Source organism: Alosa pseudoharengus, unplaced genomic scaffold (assembly GCF_046254945.1).
Source record: "Alosa pseudoharengus isolate Yale_2024_CS ecotype anadromous, Long Island Sound unplaced genomic scaffold, YU_APseudo_1.1 YU_APseudo_1.1_scf_9, whole genome shotgun sequence".
Taxonomy (NCBI): Eukaryota; Metazoa; Chordata; class Actinopteri; order Clupeiformes; family Clupeidae; genus Alosa; species Alosa pseudoharengus.
In genome coordinates this window covers 28,808,016-28,824,184 of record NW_027468881.1, presented here as the reverse complement: position 1 = coordinate 28,824,184, position 16,169 = coordinate 28,808,016, and positions in this window count along the sequence as shown.

Genomic DNA, 16,169 nt, shown 5'->3' with positions numbered 1-16,169 from the left:
CAGACATGATTTTTTCTAGATAGGCTATGTGCAGAGCAGTGCCTAGAGGAGCATTGTAGTGAAATGGCACAGGTGATATTTTTGATTTTAGGAACTAACCCTTCAGGGCTAAAACAGTATTAAAATGAAACCAAGGGCCTTGGTTAAGAGGCGTCTTGGATGATCTGATCATAAGTGATCAGCCAAGACACATTGGTGTTTACACATGCATTCAAGGTGTACAGCCAGAGACGCTCTTAACCACTTGTGTTTAGATTCCGCAACTGTCACTATCCCATTCATTAGAACTCCCATGGTCCAGGACGCATCATATTAGCATTTACAAAAGAATATGGTCAAATGCATCTCAGACTACCTTGGCAAATGGTTTGATTGATTGGATCACAACGTGTCTTGGTAATTCACTTGTATTTAGAACTGCCCGCTTGTGATCAGTTTACTGAAGATGTATTTTAAAAACAAATGTAAACATTTTAATCCCTTACTCACTTTTTCTGGCACCCATAGCTTTAGATCATCACCATTAGAACTGATCAAGTGAATTCTGAAGGCCTATCACATAGAAATTGAGCTGCTCTATTGAATATATGGGATGCACAATAGATTCATTTGTGTAAAGAAAGCTGTAATAAAATAGAAAATTAGAAAGGCACATTTTTTTCTTTTAGTTGAAAAGAATTATAGTGCCATGCAGTCATGTGCTGCTTTATTTGTGCTTTTATTGAAAATAATTAAATCCATGCCATTAATTTTTTGTTGCTGTTATATATAAGTACCAGCCATTTTTACCTATATCATGATGTGACTCAAAAGCTTGATCAAGGTTAAAGTCCACATTGGTTTCGTGTTTGCATACAGGGTAACACCTTAGAGAAATAATGAATGCCCAATTATGCTGTTAAGCCATTAAATAATACATTTCAATGCCATTGTGAAACTTAAGTCAGTATTGGATATTGGGGATATTGCTGGTTATTATAATCCATCAAGTATCACTGAGACGCTACAATATGCTCAATATTCCAAGGCTTTAATTTCACCTTGCACTACCCCACCATGATCCGCAGGAGGCAGCAGCATGTGAGAGATGCTTGACTGGTCAGCCATATTATTTGCATTTCTTTGACAGGAAGAAATCAATTCATTTGAACCATACTTTCTAAATGTTAATCAGCCTTGTGGCTACATCCACGACAAAATACTTCATGACAAGAATAAATCAGCCCCATATAACTTCTTGTTGCTTTAGTTTGCCAGTTTCTGACATGACTTTTAGAGGTGTGACTTGTTGGTCTATCTACAGTCAAATCTTGTCTTTTGAAAAGAAGGTAAAAATATAAGAGTGCCAAACATAAGAGTGTATGAGATGAAACAGTTCGGGCCACTACGCTGTGGTCATTTTTATCTGCCCCTTTTCCTCCCACTCTGTGCTGTCATTCCCAAAACTCAATCTTGGCACGTTTTGCTTTCCGCTAGCCTCTGCTCATCTCCAGCCATCCATTTTCTTTCTTCATCTCTCCATCTTCTACCCCAGCATCCCTCCCACTCCCTGTGACTCCCTCCCAGTATCTTTTTTATTGACCTTTACCGGGTCTTTTTGCCAGCCCGTGTTGGCCCATTTGCCTCAGACTGAAGGTAGCGCTGGAATGTAAAGGCTACATGGAAAGTGCTTTTTCCTGGCCTATGCCCGACTGCTGTGATGATGTATTGTGGGTAGTACGACTATTCTAATAAACACACTTGGGGTAATTAAGGTGGTAGGAGGCAGCAGACGGTGGTGGTCCAGGGACAACACAAAACTATAAATCACAACCCCTGGTTCCGCCTTCTCGAGCGTGGCCGATCACACTCACCGAAAAAGCAATTCTGCCAACCTGCGTTTGCACATTTGTCTTCATCAACGGCTGCTTGTTTTGGGGCCAGACTGAATTCGCCTGGTTCCCATGGTAATCAAGGGAGCCAGAGATATCAAATATGTCCATTTTAATGTCAGGGCTATAGCATAACATTTGGGAGACCTGGCAAAAACAGATTATACTAAATGGACACCTAGAACATGCTGTGATACAGCATCACAAAGGGCATGGTTTGCTATAGACACGGGCAGAACTCTCTGACATACATAGCAAAGAGCAGCTCATTAAATGGGTGGGAGATCTGATCAAAGGGGCTTGTAAACTACAGCTAGCCGCTGAGATGTCTAGTGGGTAAAGTGGTTTATCCACATTAAATCAACGCAGGGAAGCCTGGAAGGCCTGAGGGTAACATGATTTGTGTTGTGCTTCTTGTTTTGCTTAACTTGTCATATTCTTTTATTCCTGCAGTATTCCTCTGGGTTCTATTTGATTTCTGCTCTGCTTTGTATCCATTCACATGACAATAAAGTCAGATGTTGACCTAAAGGGGGTCAAGGGGTTATTGAATTCAGGACAGGAAAACAAGCGTGGTGTTGGTGCGCCCATCTTCTCTCCTGTGTCCTCCTGCACATCACAGAGGCCGACAGCTGTCAGTTACCCAGCTGAGCCCCGCGAGAGGGGCGGTCTGCCGTGCATCTGCTATCAAGGCAGCAAAACGCAGATCCTGAATACAACTGTGCACAAAGACAGACAGACAGAGAGACAGACAGATAGATAGACATAGGGGAAAGGAAAAGAGAGAGAATGAGACTGGCAGAGACAGTGAGAGGGGAGGATATAAACCCCACACTGCCTCCAAGGGACAGAGGAAGCAGCAACTGCTGGAGCAGGAGATTCAGCCAGACAGAACAAGAAACCCAGGAGCAGCCATGACACATGATGGACATTAAGCGGCGGTGAGAGGTTGTTTTTTTCCCTCCCTCCCTCTCCTCCCTTCCCTCGCGCTCTCCATCTCACACTCTCTCTCGCTTTCCCTCTCCAAACATGTTATCTATTCTGATCCAGCAGTGGCATCGCACAGTGAGAAGGTTAGGAGCCATTCAAGAAGCTGAGGCTGATCCCTCAGCTGCAGCCCAGCTCAATGACGGAGGTCTGAAATAATGTGGGCGGCTGCTTACGCCTGCCCCGTGATGGGCAGTGAGATGGGCAAGACAGAAGGATAAAAGAGCACGGCGGGCGGAGAGAAAGCTGAGGAGAGCGGTCATGAAATAATGACATGTTTGATAAGGATAAACAAGGGGTGCCACAATCAAACGCACTGCACACAGCCTGGGGGAATTGTAGAGGAAAAAATAACATTCTAGAACAATCTAGCCATGGATGTAGAGACAAATAGGGAGGATAAACGAGGGAAGGATGGAACTTTGTTGTTGCAATAAAAAGGAGAGAAAAAAGGGATCTTTGATCTTAGACCTACAACTGGTTTTACAAAGGGGTGTAGTTGGTTCACGCAGACCCGTGTTTCATATAGAGAGTAAATGCATGTCAAGATTACTTAAGGATAACATCACATATACATGATGATTTAAATTTTCAGGAAAGTGCAGTTTGTTCATTAGTTTGTGGTCAGCCATTAATGGAGCTAAGCAGTGTGGACCAACATTTTCCCCAGATCAGCATAAGACAGATAGCTATATATATAGAGGTTTCTTTTTAACTCAGTGATGATCATCACATTTTGTTTGGGTTTGGTCTGGGACCAGGAGGGCCATTACATTCAGAGAAGTCAAACTGGCAGACCAGGGACAATAGCAAAATTGAAAGCCACTACATGACAATGAATTTGGAGAAAAAAATCCAATGCAATACCAGAGTATATTGTGTAGTGAGAAGATGGAATGTAAGCCCACAGTTTTGGCCTGTTAGTGGTGCTACAGAGGTTAAGAAATGGAATTCAAATTGGTGTTTGTTTTAGAGTGTCCCCAATTAGCATAGTAAATATCATGGCTACTAATAATGTGAAAACTGTTAACCTATAGGATGTTATGCTAATACCCACTATGGACTAAAAGCATTCAATAACAATATAGCATCTTCAGATGCCGGCCTCTAATTAACATGACATTTGTGTGCACATCCACACATAAATAGATTGCTTACAAAGGCTGATGTTCAGATATATGAAGTCATCACTTTCGCCGGCCCCAGCATCAAAAGCCGTCCATGTCGATTCTGAGTGGGGAATTCTGTTGGGTAAACGGGTGATGGATTAAAGAGGAAAAGCGAGCGCAGTTGTCACTTCCAATCTGCTGTGGAGGTGCTGGGCTGCTGTAGCTTCCAGAGTTGTGGGCCCCACCGATGGGGGTTTCTCGGCCCCGGATGCTCACCACCCTCCCGGGCAGGCCTGCCCACCGCAGCCCCCCCCCACCCCCAACCCCCCCCCCCCGAGACACCTGCTCCAGCTGGGGCCTCGCTCCGGTGGCACGTCTGCACACCACCGGCCGACTGTTGTCACGGACACCTCCACTGACACACTTCCACACACATGCCCACGGCCACACAGGAGACAATAGGCCATGGCAGCTGTGTGCCATCTGTTGTGCACCTCTCCCACACACTCAGATATGGAGGGACACACGGCACACACACACACTCATATACACAATCACACACACACACACACACACACACACACACACACACACACACACACACACACACACACACACACACAAACAAATGTACACATAAACAAATGCGCTCTCTCTTACACACACACACACACACACACACACATATACACACATATACACAGTCACACAAACACATATACACACAAGCACAAACACAGACAAACTAAGTCGGGAATGACTAATGGTTCAACATGACTCAGGGGTTGTGGTTCTCTTGGGTATAAGAAACACAGTGAGAAACTAGACTGACCTAACTCAACATACATACATATAAGGCAAAAGTTTATCATGCATCATTAAAGGTACACTATGCAGGTTTTTTAGCTTAATATGCAAGTTGTTTTTAGATAAATTTACCTTCATTTAACAGCTTCAGTCACGGGAATGGTTATATGACTTTTTCGGGTTGAATGGTGGCCGTCTCGCTTCCCCCTAGCACCTGTGAGCGAAAAACCACCCTTGCAACTGTGGGCCGGCGGGCCGACGGCCTCAGTGTCAGGAAGTATAACGAGTCTAATGAATTGCTTTACTGCATTCAAATACACATACACGCCAGGCACCAGCTAGTGATGGAGTTTCTCAGACATTCGTCATGACAGAGCCAGCGAAAAAGAAGCAAAAACCGAGAAAACAGTAAGGAAATTGCCAATACTGCATAGTTTACCTTTAAAGTAGAGGAAGGGGATGATTAAGAATCACAATAATGAATCAAAACACTTCCCCCTAAACAGACAAAAACAAAAATAAACACATGCACATCCGCACACACACACACACACACACACACACACACACACACACACACTGTGTGTGCCCTATCATCTCTGTCTCATTGTGAAGAGGCTTGCTGTGAATCAGCTGTAAATAGGGTGAGCTGAGACCAAAGTTGTCATCTCACAGCTATAGAAATCAATAGAGCTCTGTGTTCCCGTTCTAATCTCACCGCATGTGTGGCGCTAGCTGTGGGTGGCTGGACACAGCAGTGCAGCAGGGGCGGGGTGGGGGTGGGGGGGGGGAGGAGAGAGGGCAAGAGAGATGGGTGGAGGAAGGGAGGGGGGTGGAGAGGGAGAGGCCAAAGTTGGCAGCATGTGCCAGGGGTTTCAGTGAAGACTGTCAGAGAAAAGGTGAGGCTGATGGCACAGAAAGAGAGGGAGAGAGAGAGAGAGAGAAAGAGAGAGAGAGAGATGCCACGAAAGAGGGGGGGGGGGAATGAGAATAAAGCAGAGGATCTGAATGCAAGCCCTTAAAATTCAGCAGCAGTGAGTGAAATCAAAGCGCGGACTAGAGAGCAGTGCAGCGCGGCTGTGGGGGGGGGGGGGGTTGGGGGAGGAGAACCTGTCAGATTCCCTGTCTGCTTTCCCCTGCCAGTTGTGTCACATGTCCTCGACTATCAATAAGCCGCATGCTAAGCAGAGAGAAACCGGACGAGATTTACCTAAATGATAATTGACTGGACCTGTTGCCTCGGAGGTTTTCCAACCCCGCGGGGAACACTGCTGACCAATCCTACCTGTAACAGCTGACGCGTGCTGATTCCCTGTCACTATCTCCTCTCGGGAGCGACCCCCATAACAGCTCCAGGCCGCACGGCTCCATGATGCACCGCTAACATGCTATCTCCCTCCCATTCCACCGCAGCCCGAGCCTGCCTGCCTGCCTGGCCTGATTTCTCCACTGAAAAAAAAAGATCCTGCGCTAGATTACTGATCCTATCTTCGCTGTATGTTAAAAATCCCATTCATTTACATATTCATGGAAAGCCAGTAAATTTGTTAATGTTGAAGAGTCTATCCCCACCACCCACCCAACCTCCACCCAACCACCCTGCCATCCTAAACCTCCTGCCCCTCTCCCCCACACTTAATGCACCAGCCTGGGCTGATAGCAGCTGGATTGCGAGCATATATTATATTGATTACAGACAAATTGGGGAGCTCCAGGGAAGGACATCCCTATAGCCGAATTAATACATAATTTATGATGCATGTGTCTGTGCAGTGGAACATTGGTATTCATGTGGACTTCTGTGTGTTCTGTCCACAGCAAGCAAAGGGCAGGACGAGGAAGGGAAAGGTGTTGAAAAAGGGTAAGAAGTTGTTTGTATGTGTGTGTGTGAGTGAGTGTGTGTGTGTGTGTGTGTGTGTGTGTGTGTGTGTGTGTGTGTGTGTGTGTGTGTGTGCGTGTGTGTGAGTGTGTGTGTGTGTGTGTGTATGTGTGGTGATTTGGTTTGGAGGGGGCAAGTCTCAGGGGGTGCTGGTAAGAAGGTATGCACATGTATGATGCTGTTGAAGGACGCCAGTCGCTCATAAGAGGGGAGGCTCACATATCTCATTCCGCCCGTGGCCTGTCATCTTCCCAGCAGAGCTGTCTCTCTCTCTCTTTCTCTCTCTCTCTCTCTCTCTCTCTCTCTCTCTCTCTCTCTGCCCTGTTGGCGAGGCTTCCTAAATAAATGAATTGCCTGAAATTTGTCACAGTAATTGCCCGAGGGCCTCATTTTGTTAGCCTGTCTCCTTCCTCCATTACCATTACAGTTGCTTATTTGTCTCCTTGCATGTATAGATGACACCACTCCATTCATAACCACAAACAGAGATTTGTTTTTGAAGAAGGGGAAGTACTGTAGCTCATGCTTCAGTTGTCCAGCAAGTCCAAGACATGTCTGAGCCAAATGCAAAATTGAATTGCACAAATCAAAACACAGACACTCTCCTCACCTCTCTTTTTTATTTCTTTCTATTTCTCTTTCCACCCCCCTTCTGTCTTTCTCCCGAGGTCTCATTGGAATTCTGTGCAGGCTTTTGTCTGTCTTATTAGGAACATCTCTTTGGTGCAATTAATCTCTCCTATCGCCCTCATTTCTTTTGCTCACAACAACAGGCAACAGGCCCACCTTGTTAAACACCCTTTAGCTTTTCACCACGCCTCACGTTCCCCTTCCTTCCTCCATTCCTTCCTTCCTTCCTCTCTCCATCCCTCTCCCTCCTTCCTTTATCGACTTTATCAACAGGCTGTTTCCTCCAGTAACTGTAACAAGACTAAAGGCAGAATAAAGCAGAATCCATGAGGAAGGAGGGGGAAAGGAAGAGTGAAAGAGAGAGAGAAGAAAAGAAGGAAAGGGGGGTGAAGGAGGCAGAAAGAAGGAAAGGAGAGAGAGAGAGGGAACGAGAGAGGCGGACGGGGGGAGGATGGGTAAGGGGAGACGCTCCACTGCTTGGCTGACAAACAGAGGGTCCCTCCAGAGCAGAGCAGGGGAGGAGAGTGAGAAGAGAGGAGAGAAGAAGAGGAGAGGAGCGCCGCAGAAAAAGAGGGGAGTTTGATGTGGGCAGTCGACCCCCCCCCCCCCTCGCCCCCCCCCCAACACACACACACACACACATACACACACTTACACATACACACACACTGACACACACCCCAATCCCCACCCCTCTGCACCCCTCATCCCCAGCGCCCCCCCTCCCCCCTCCCTCCAGCTGAAAAATCTATGCGCACTCTGTTAGTATTCCTCCCATCCTCTTCCCAAGACTCTACAGAGGCAACAAGCGCAGACAAGTGGACTGCTGCTGAGGCCTGGGCTTGCCGGCTGTGGAGCTGGATGGGAGGTTGTGGACCAAAGAGGAGGAAGAGGAGACGAGGGCTTTGTGTGTGTGTGTGTCTGTGTGTGTGTATGTGTGTCTGTGTGTGTGTGTGTGTGTGTCTGTGTGTGTGTGTGTGTGTGTGTGTGTGTGTGTGTGTGTGTGTGTGTGTGTGTGTGTGTGTGTGTGTGTGTGGAGTTGTGTTTGCTCGTGGCTGTCAGGAGTGACAGGACGGCGTGCGACTCTAAAACCCTCCCCCGCCACCGGGGACTTCAGCTGGACACGTCTCTGCCTCTCTCCCTCTCATCCCTCGCTTTTTCACTTTCACCTGCCCCTGCATACTCCTCTTCCTCTCCCTCCTCCTCCTCCCTTCTGTCTTTTCCACAGCCAAACTCTCTCTCTCTCTCTCACTCCACACACACACACACACACACAGCGAGATTTAACATGGTTTGGAGGGCCACTCTGTTTCAGTGTAAGTTGCACACTTTCATTACACTATTTCATTATTGACTATTTCATTCCTGTGTGGTGTCCTTGCCTTGTATAACGTGCTCTATGAATAAAAAAGATTACAAAACTATGCACAGCGTCACAGTAAGACACAAGACCTCTCTAGCCTTTCTCTCTGCACGGATCACTGTCCCCAAACACAGTCATCTCAACACGTTCTCCCTCTTCTCTGTTGGTGACACCGCACTGACATCCGTTCCTCTGTCTCTCCCTACCACAGAAACAAACACTTTTTGTCCCCAACTCCTTAACAAACTCCCTCTCTCTCTCTCTCTCTCTCTCTCTCTCTCTCTCTCTCTCTTTCTCTCTCTCTCGTTTTCTCTCACTGTCTCACTCTGTCCCGTCACCTTGAGCTTTGCCGTCATGCTTCTGTGATCGTTCTAAAGGTCACAGCTTGTAGCCACTGTCATTACCTGTCACTCCAACTCCCTCCCCCGTGCTCTGGCTCTCCACAACTCGCTCTCTGTCATGCTTTTCATTCCTCAGCTCTGGAAGACAGATCAAAGTGCTATCCTTAGCTGGGCTTTGAAGGTGAAGAGTGTGAGGAGGAGAGTGATCCTTCTCTTTCCCTCTCTCTCTCTCTGCCAACCCAAACGGATGTCCCTCTATTTCACTCACTCTCTCTCTCTCTCTCTCTCTCTCTCTCACAGAACTCACAGAATGTGAATGGTGTGGTTTGGGTGAGCAGTGCCTTTCTCTCAGTGTGACAAGAGCGTATTAGACTGTGCGTCAGTCCCAGGTGTCAGATACAGTTAGCATTAGCATGTCGTGGTGGCCACTCCGCAGCGGTAAGGGAGTGGCAGAGTGGAGATGCCGGGTGCGGGTGCCTTCCCCTCCTGGGCATGTACGGCTCGGGCTGAGCGGCAGCAGCACTTTCACCAAAACTTCAGACCTGCCGGACAAAACGAAGCAGCAAACTTCACAAAGAGTCTGGAGGGGCCCCAATGTTGTGAATTCGAAATAGTCCAGAAAACAATGGGGAGGGAGGGGGGGGGGGGCTCTCCAGCGGTCCACTGGCTCAGAGGACAGAGCGAGGGATGGGGAGGGAAGAGAAGGACGTCCTTCTGTCCCACAAGCCAGGAGGACAGCAAACACAGGTGTCTTTTATCCGCCATGAGGTGAGGACTAATCAACGGCAAACTTAGATGTGATCAATTATTCATGGCCTGAGGCCTGGTCGGCACATCTCTAAAATGCTCTCATGCTGACGGCTCCCGATGAATTATTCAAACATCATTTACACAAAGCCAATGCCGGTTTTGATACCAGATCACTGAATTAGAAATGTTATGCAACAGGGGATGTTCATTAGACTACAGCAAATCTTATTAACTCTGTGGCATTAAAGTGTCTGAAAAATAACTAAAAATAAATGAATTAATGAAGCGCTGTAGTGGAGTGGGAGACCACCTCAGAAGGCGTATATTTTCTATTCTTAATCCATCCGAGTTTGGTGTGGTGGTGAGAAAACTGTCATGATACAGTAAGCCCCCCTCCAAACACACACTCACAAGCAGAGCTGGAATGAATAAGAGAAGTAAACTAAATGAGATCTCCACAGGATCAGAATCTTGAAAGGAAACGGGAACTCTAAAGGAATGCCAGGAATCAACAGGAGCCACTGGCATGACAAAAGCCAGGACTCGAAAGATCAACTGCTACAATGTAATGTCCTCAAGGAAATACACAAAGAAATCCGGCACTGCAACTAAGCTAGTTGGGAGTGGTCATGAATTTAAGTTGTGACAAACTGCAACACATTACTCCTAGGAGAATATATATCTGTGTGTGTCTGTGTGTGTGTGTGTGTGTGTGTGTGTGTGTGTTTGAAAGACAACCAGAGACCAACAGGGACAGCTAGGTGGGGGAAGAAGGGAGGTGTGGGGTTATGTTGAGAAAGATGAATAGAGGATGGAGGGGGAAAGTGTAATTCTTAGCCGCCACAATTTATCCTGAAATCCCTGACAGCAACCAACCATAAGTCACCAAATAATCGCCTTCAATAATTTAAAAAGATCGCTCATGTCGCCACTTGCTCTCTACTCCTCTCTCTCTCTCTCCCTCTCCCCCTCTCTCTCTCCCTCTCTCTCTCTCTCTCTCTCTCTCTTACAGTCCACCTTAGCAGCAGCCAGGGGTCAGGCACACAGTGCATCCAGACCTTCACTCACAGTTCACTTGGCTCATTCTAAGCCCTTTCCATTCTCTTCTCTGCTCTTCTCCACGGTGTTCACCAGCATTCAGGAAGTGACTGTGTGTGTGTGTGTGTGTGTGTGTGTGTGTGTGTTCACTGTTTCATGGGAGACCACAGGTGATGAATGGATAGGAGAGAGAGGAGTGTGGAGGAGGACAGAAAATGTCGAGGCGCAGTGAGTGATTTCTCTCTCTCCGTTTCACACCCGTCCGCCATTATATGCGAAGAGCCATAATGAGCACACAGGCGTTCACACACACAGACAAACACACAAACACACACACACAAACACACACACACACAAACACACACAATGTCAATATCTCCATGGGAACCACCCAGCCGCTTTGCTAATAAACAATACCCTTGTGTTTGGTTGTTTCCCTCAGAATGTAACATGAAAACACCACTCACCAACATGAAACCGACAGAACCAAATATCCTACAGATCTCAGCCGTCCTAATGGACTGGGTCTAGGTGTATCTAAATTCTTGAGCAGTCGGACATGCTACAGGTTTGTAATTGCAAATGGGATTTATTTACACGATCAATACAACAAGCCCAGATTTGAGGTTGATTTCTGCTCCCCACCAAACAGTCTCAAATAAACTTTTAATCAAGATGTAATGAGTCTGATTGATTTGCAACCTTGATCCTGTACACAGCTGGAATAATATTACTTTAATACCTTTTGAAATAACAACATCACAACTGCATGGTTAAAACTGTGGCATATGCAACAGATGTAGAACTAAGACATACATTTGAACAACCAAATAGTCTCTCAAGCTGAAAAGCCGAGAGCTAAAAGGAGATTGTGGGCATGAGGTGAATTTATACCTGTTGCACAATCCTGTAGCCTATTAGTAATGTTGTGCATGGTGAAGCTTAACAGTCTGCTTGGGACACAGTCTGTGCTTGGAAACCACATCATCAGTGTGCATAGCCAACAGCCAAGGCCATGGGAGGATGTGGCTAATGAATGGGAGACACAAGAACATTCCTCTGCATGCAAATAAAAGATAAACTCGGAGAGAGCGAGAGAGAGAGAGAGAGAGAGAGAGAGAGAGAGATGGGAGAAATGGGAGCAGAGAGGAGGGGGGGTCAGAGAGACAGACAGGGAGAGGGAGAAGGGAGGAGGAGGAGGCAGAGGAGAGAGAGAGAGAGTGAGGGAAGGAGGGAAGACAGTACACATGTAATTGCATTCAGACTTCTCGTTTGTCAGCAGCAACCAGAGAAGCTCAGAGATGAAGGAGAAGATGGCAATGCACACACATCAGCCTCTCCACCAAACCGAACTTTGTTCTCAGCCTCCATGCGCATTTGGACAGAGGGCCCTCCCTCTGGTAGATGAGAGAGGGGCATCTGAGCAGATGTGGCATTATGGAGAAACGTTGTCACAGACCCAGCTGCAGAGTACAGTGACAGAGGGGGCATTTGCGATTTCCGAGGTGGCACTTTTTTTTTCTTTCTTTTTTTTGCATGTTGCAAACTGCTGATAACTTTGCCTATCTAACGAATTTCATCTTAAATTTACCTTTTTCTTAAATTTACCTTTAGTGAATACTGAGCTGAACTGTCATTCTGTGCTGCAACTGGATTGTTCTGATTCAAGTATTGAATGTCTCCATTGTGTGTGTGTGAGAGTGGGTCAAAGAGAGGTTATGTGAGTTTTCTGCCCCTGCATGTAGCCTAACTAACGAAACAAGACCATATCTACATGGAATAGCAATAACATACAAACGTAATAGCCTATGCAGTGGTCACACTAGGGGGGCACTGATTGTATTTGAGGGGACACCGCACCCTTTTGCCAGCCCCCCGCCACCCCCAGCGCTGGCTCTGCATTGTCATCCCACTCAGCACAAACAATTTAGGAGCCTGAGAGACGCGTCTGCTGGGCAGACATGACAACGGCACCAGACTGTTTATATGGGCGCTGTCTGCACGTGCGTGTGTGTGTGTGGACAAGCAGTGTGTTCACGTGTCAGTGTGTGTATATGTGTGTGTGTGTGTGTGTGTGTGTGTGTGTGTGTGTGTGTGTGTGTGTATGGGGCTGAGGCCAGTCCTGCGCCCTTGTCATGTTGCTGTCACATCTGAAGTTTGGAAGAAAGATGAGTCCTCTTTAAGGATGGCACAGTGTGTTGCCCTGTGTGACTGATAGAAAGGTAGAGAGTGTCCGTTACACAGGAGAAATCAATCCTTCCCCTTCTCTCTCTTTCTCTCCCTCCCCTCCGCTCTCTATCTTCCACTCTCCCGCCCCTCCTCTCCATCAGGCTCCCTCCCTCCCTCTCTCTCCTGCCATGTCCCTCTTGTCAGGACGATCCTCACGTCAATATGTCCTCTGTAATTTGTTTGGACACTTCTGTACCTCTCTATTTTACCTGATTCCCTTTTTTTTTTTTTTTTTTTTTAGACATCTATCAACATTCGACTTTTCTCCCTCACTCACTAAACATCCATTCCTTTTTCTTTATACTTGTTTATAATGTAAATAATATACTTTATAATGTTTCCAGAGTTATGTGTGTGTGCACAGTCCCTGTCTGGGCGCTTGTGTGTTATATCTGTGTCTATGTCAGTGTGTAAGTGGACATTTCTGTGTATGTGAGTGTGCATGTGTGAGCGTTTGTGTATGCATGTGTGTGTGTGTGTGTGCGTGTGTGTGTGTGTGTGTGTACAGACATAGCTTACTGTCAACTCTGTGACTGTGGGGGTAGAGCGAGAGAAAGAGGGAGAGAAAGAAAACATGGCTGGTTGTTGATGTTGTTTCCTCCCCCTGAGCGTTCTGTTTTTGTTTTATGACACTGTTTGGACTGAGCGGCTGATCTGGGGCCCTGGGAGGACCCGGCGAGGCCCCCGCGCCGCCTGCCTGGAATGGGGAACAGTAAATAAGTAGTAATGGGAGTGAATGGGAGGGAGTCGGGGACCGCTCTCTGTCATCACTTTAGAAGGTGGCGACCCCCGCGGCACAGCGGCCCCCGGCTGCTTAATTATTCAGGCCGAGTCGCCTCTCCTCGCCTGGCGTTGCCCCTCTCAGGAGAAGACGGCGCTGTGATTGCTGGGAGCCGACTGACTGACATTTGCACATGAAAATAGGCTGCAATGTGCCGCCCCCCCCCCGCCCCCACCCCCCCTCCTCAGAAACCCGTCCCTCCTCCTCCACTTCCACTTCCTCTTCCTCTGCATCCTCCCTCCTCCACCCTCATCTCTCAGCCCCCTCGCCCCCCCCAAAACGCTCGCGCCCACTTAAGAAAATACCAGGCCAGGGACTGTCCCTGCTCCAGAGGCAGGCAGGCAGGCAGGCAGGCAGGCAGGCGTGTGGAGGGCTGTGGGGTGATCTGCGTCCCCACGCCACCCCTAGCGCCCCTGCTGCTGCTGCTGCTGCTGCTGCTGCGGTCAGTGGAATCCTGCTGCTGTCACTGCTCCTCTCGCTCACTCCAGAGCCGGCCGCTCCAAACCAGAGGGTACAGCACGTCACCGCCGGTGACCTCGCCGAAGCCACCCGCGCACCAGAGGAGTGGCGTCACCGCGGGTCAGCGGACACAAGGCCAACCCCCCCCCCCCCCTTCTCTCTCTGTCGTGACAGCGGCAGTCGTGGCGCCGGATTGAGCCGTACCCCACGTCCAAGCTGACGTGCCGTCGTTAATAAATAAACACAGAGTCCTCGGCTCCACCACGCCTCTCACAGCCCGCAGCCTGTTTCACACAGTGAACTGAACACGCCACCCGTATTCATTCACAGCTGGAGCCACCCAGCACTGAACACTTTTATGCCGACTGATGCTGCGCACTGTAAGAGTATCAATCCATTTCCTGCCTGCTTATGTTCCACGCACTCCATATGTGATATACATCTGTAGCCTCTGAAGAATTGCTCTCATTATCTCTGCTATGCTAGTCCCATGGCTCTATGAATATAAGGATTGATCACTCTGCCTTTTTTCTGTATTAAGACTGGCAAGATAATAAGGCCATGTCCAATTAGATAATCCTTTGGGCTGATACTGTCGATACTCTGGTGGGGGGAGATGCCGGGCATAGGAGGGGAAATAGTACATACATGACAGACGCACATCAATCATGTGATTCTGAAAAGGGTACCCGGGGCCCCCCGATAAGAGAGCAATCAAACGGTTTGATCTGGGATAATGCATTCATGACCCACCACCATACATGATAGATGTCTCATTTGTGCACCATTCAGCTTCCTCCTCCAATAATTCAATACTGTTGCTTTCTGAGGAATATCGCAGTGAAAATATGTTACACATGATGGTTCACATTTACAGTCACAGCAGTATAAGGCTATGTAGGACATCTTCTTTCGTTTCCATGTCTTTTTCCTAGGGTTTCCTTCTCACTCTTTCCTTCTCACTCTTTCCTTCTCACTCTTTCACTCTCCGTCTCTCTTTCACTCTCTCATCTAATTTAAATATCACATTTAGACTCTACAGCCATCAACAAATTGTTCACTTTGACCTCCAGTACAACCGTTTTAGCTGCTCAATTCAATTTGGAAACAAAACAAGAGCATTTTGCTCAGACACCCTCTCTGATTAGGCTCAAATCAACCAGGCCACAGCCCCCGCATTTAAATACGCAGTCAAAATCACGGCAACAATGACAAATGATTTTAACTGTTTCTTTGCCTTCCGCAAATGACAGTTTAGACATGAATGTGAGTACTACTGCGGCCAAAGTAAATGGGAGGTGGCATAGGGGAGAATGCTTTTGTTTAATCTTTATGTCCTCACAGAAAATGAATGTAGACTTAAAGAAGAGAGAAAGCTGGGAAAAGGGAGGTGGGGAGGAGTGGTGTGTGTGTGTGTGTGTGTTTGTGGGTGTGTGTGTATGTGTGTATGTGTGTGTGTGTGTGTGTGTGTGTGCGTGTGTGTGTGTGTGTGTGTGTGTGTGTGTGTGTGTGTGTGTGTGTGTGTGTGTGTGTGTGTGTGCGTGCTTGAGGAGGGCAGACTGAAGGTTCAGTATGCCTGACCATGTCTCCCTGCCTGAGAGAGGGAGAGGCAAGGGATAAGTGGACAGAAAGCAGGGGAGGAGGAGAGAGGAATGAGAGAGGGAGGGAGAGAAAGAGGGAGGAAGAGAGAGAGGGGGGGGGTGGGGGTGGAGCACAAGACAGATGACAAATTGTGATTAATAAATGTGGTCCGGGACGGCAGTGTGGAAAGCTTGTTATTAATAGAGAGAATTAGAGTGGCTGTGCAACTCAATCTGCACACTGTCACTCTGTATCAGGCCTCATAATCAGAGCTAAATGAAACAGCACATACACACACACACACACACACACACACACACACACACACACACACACACACTGTG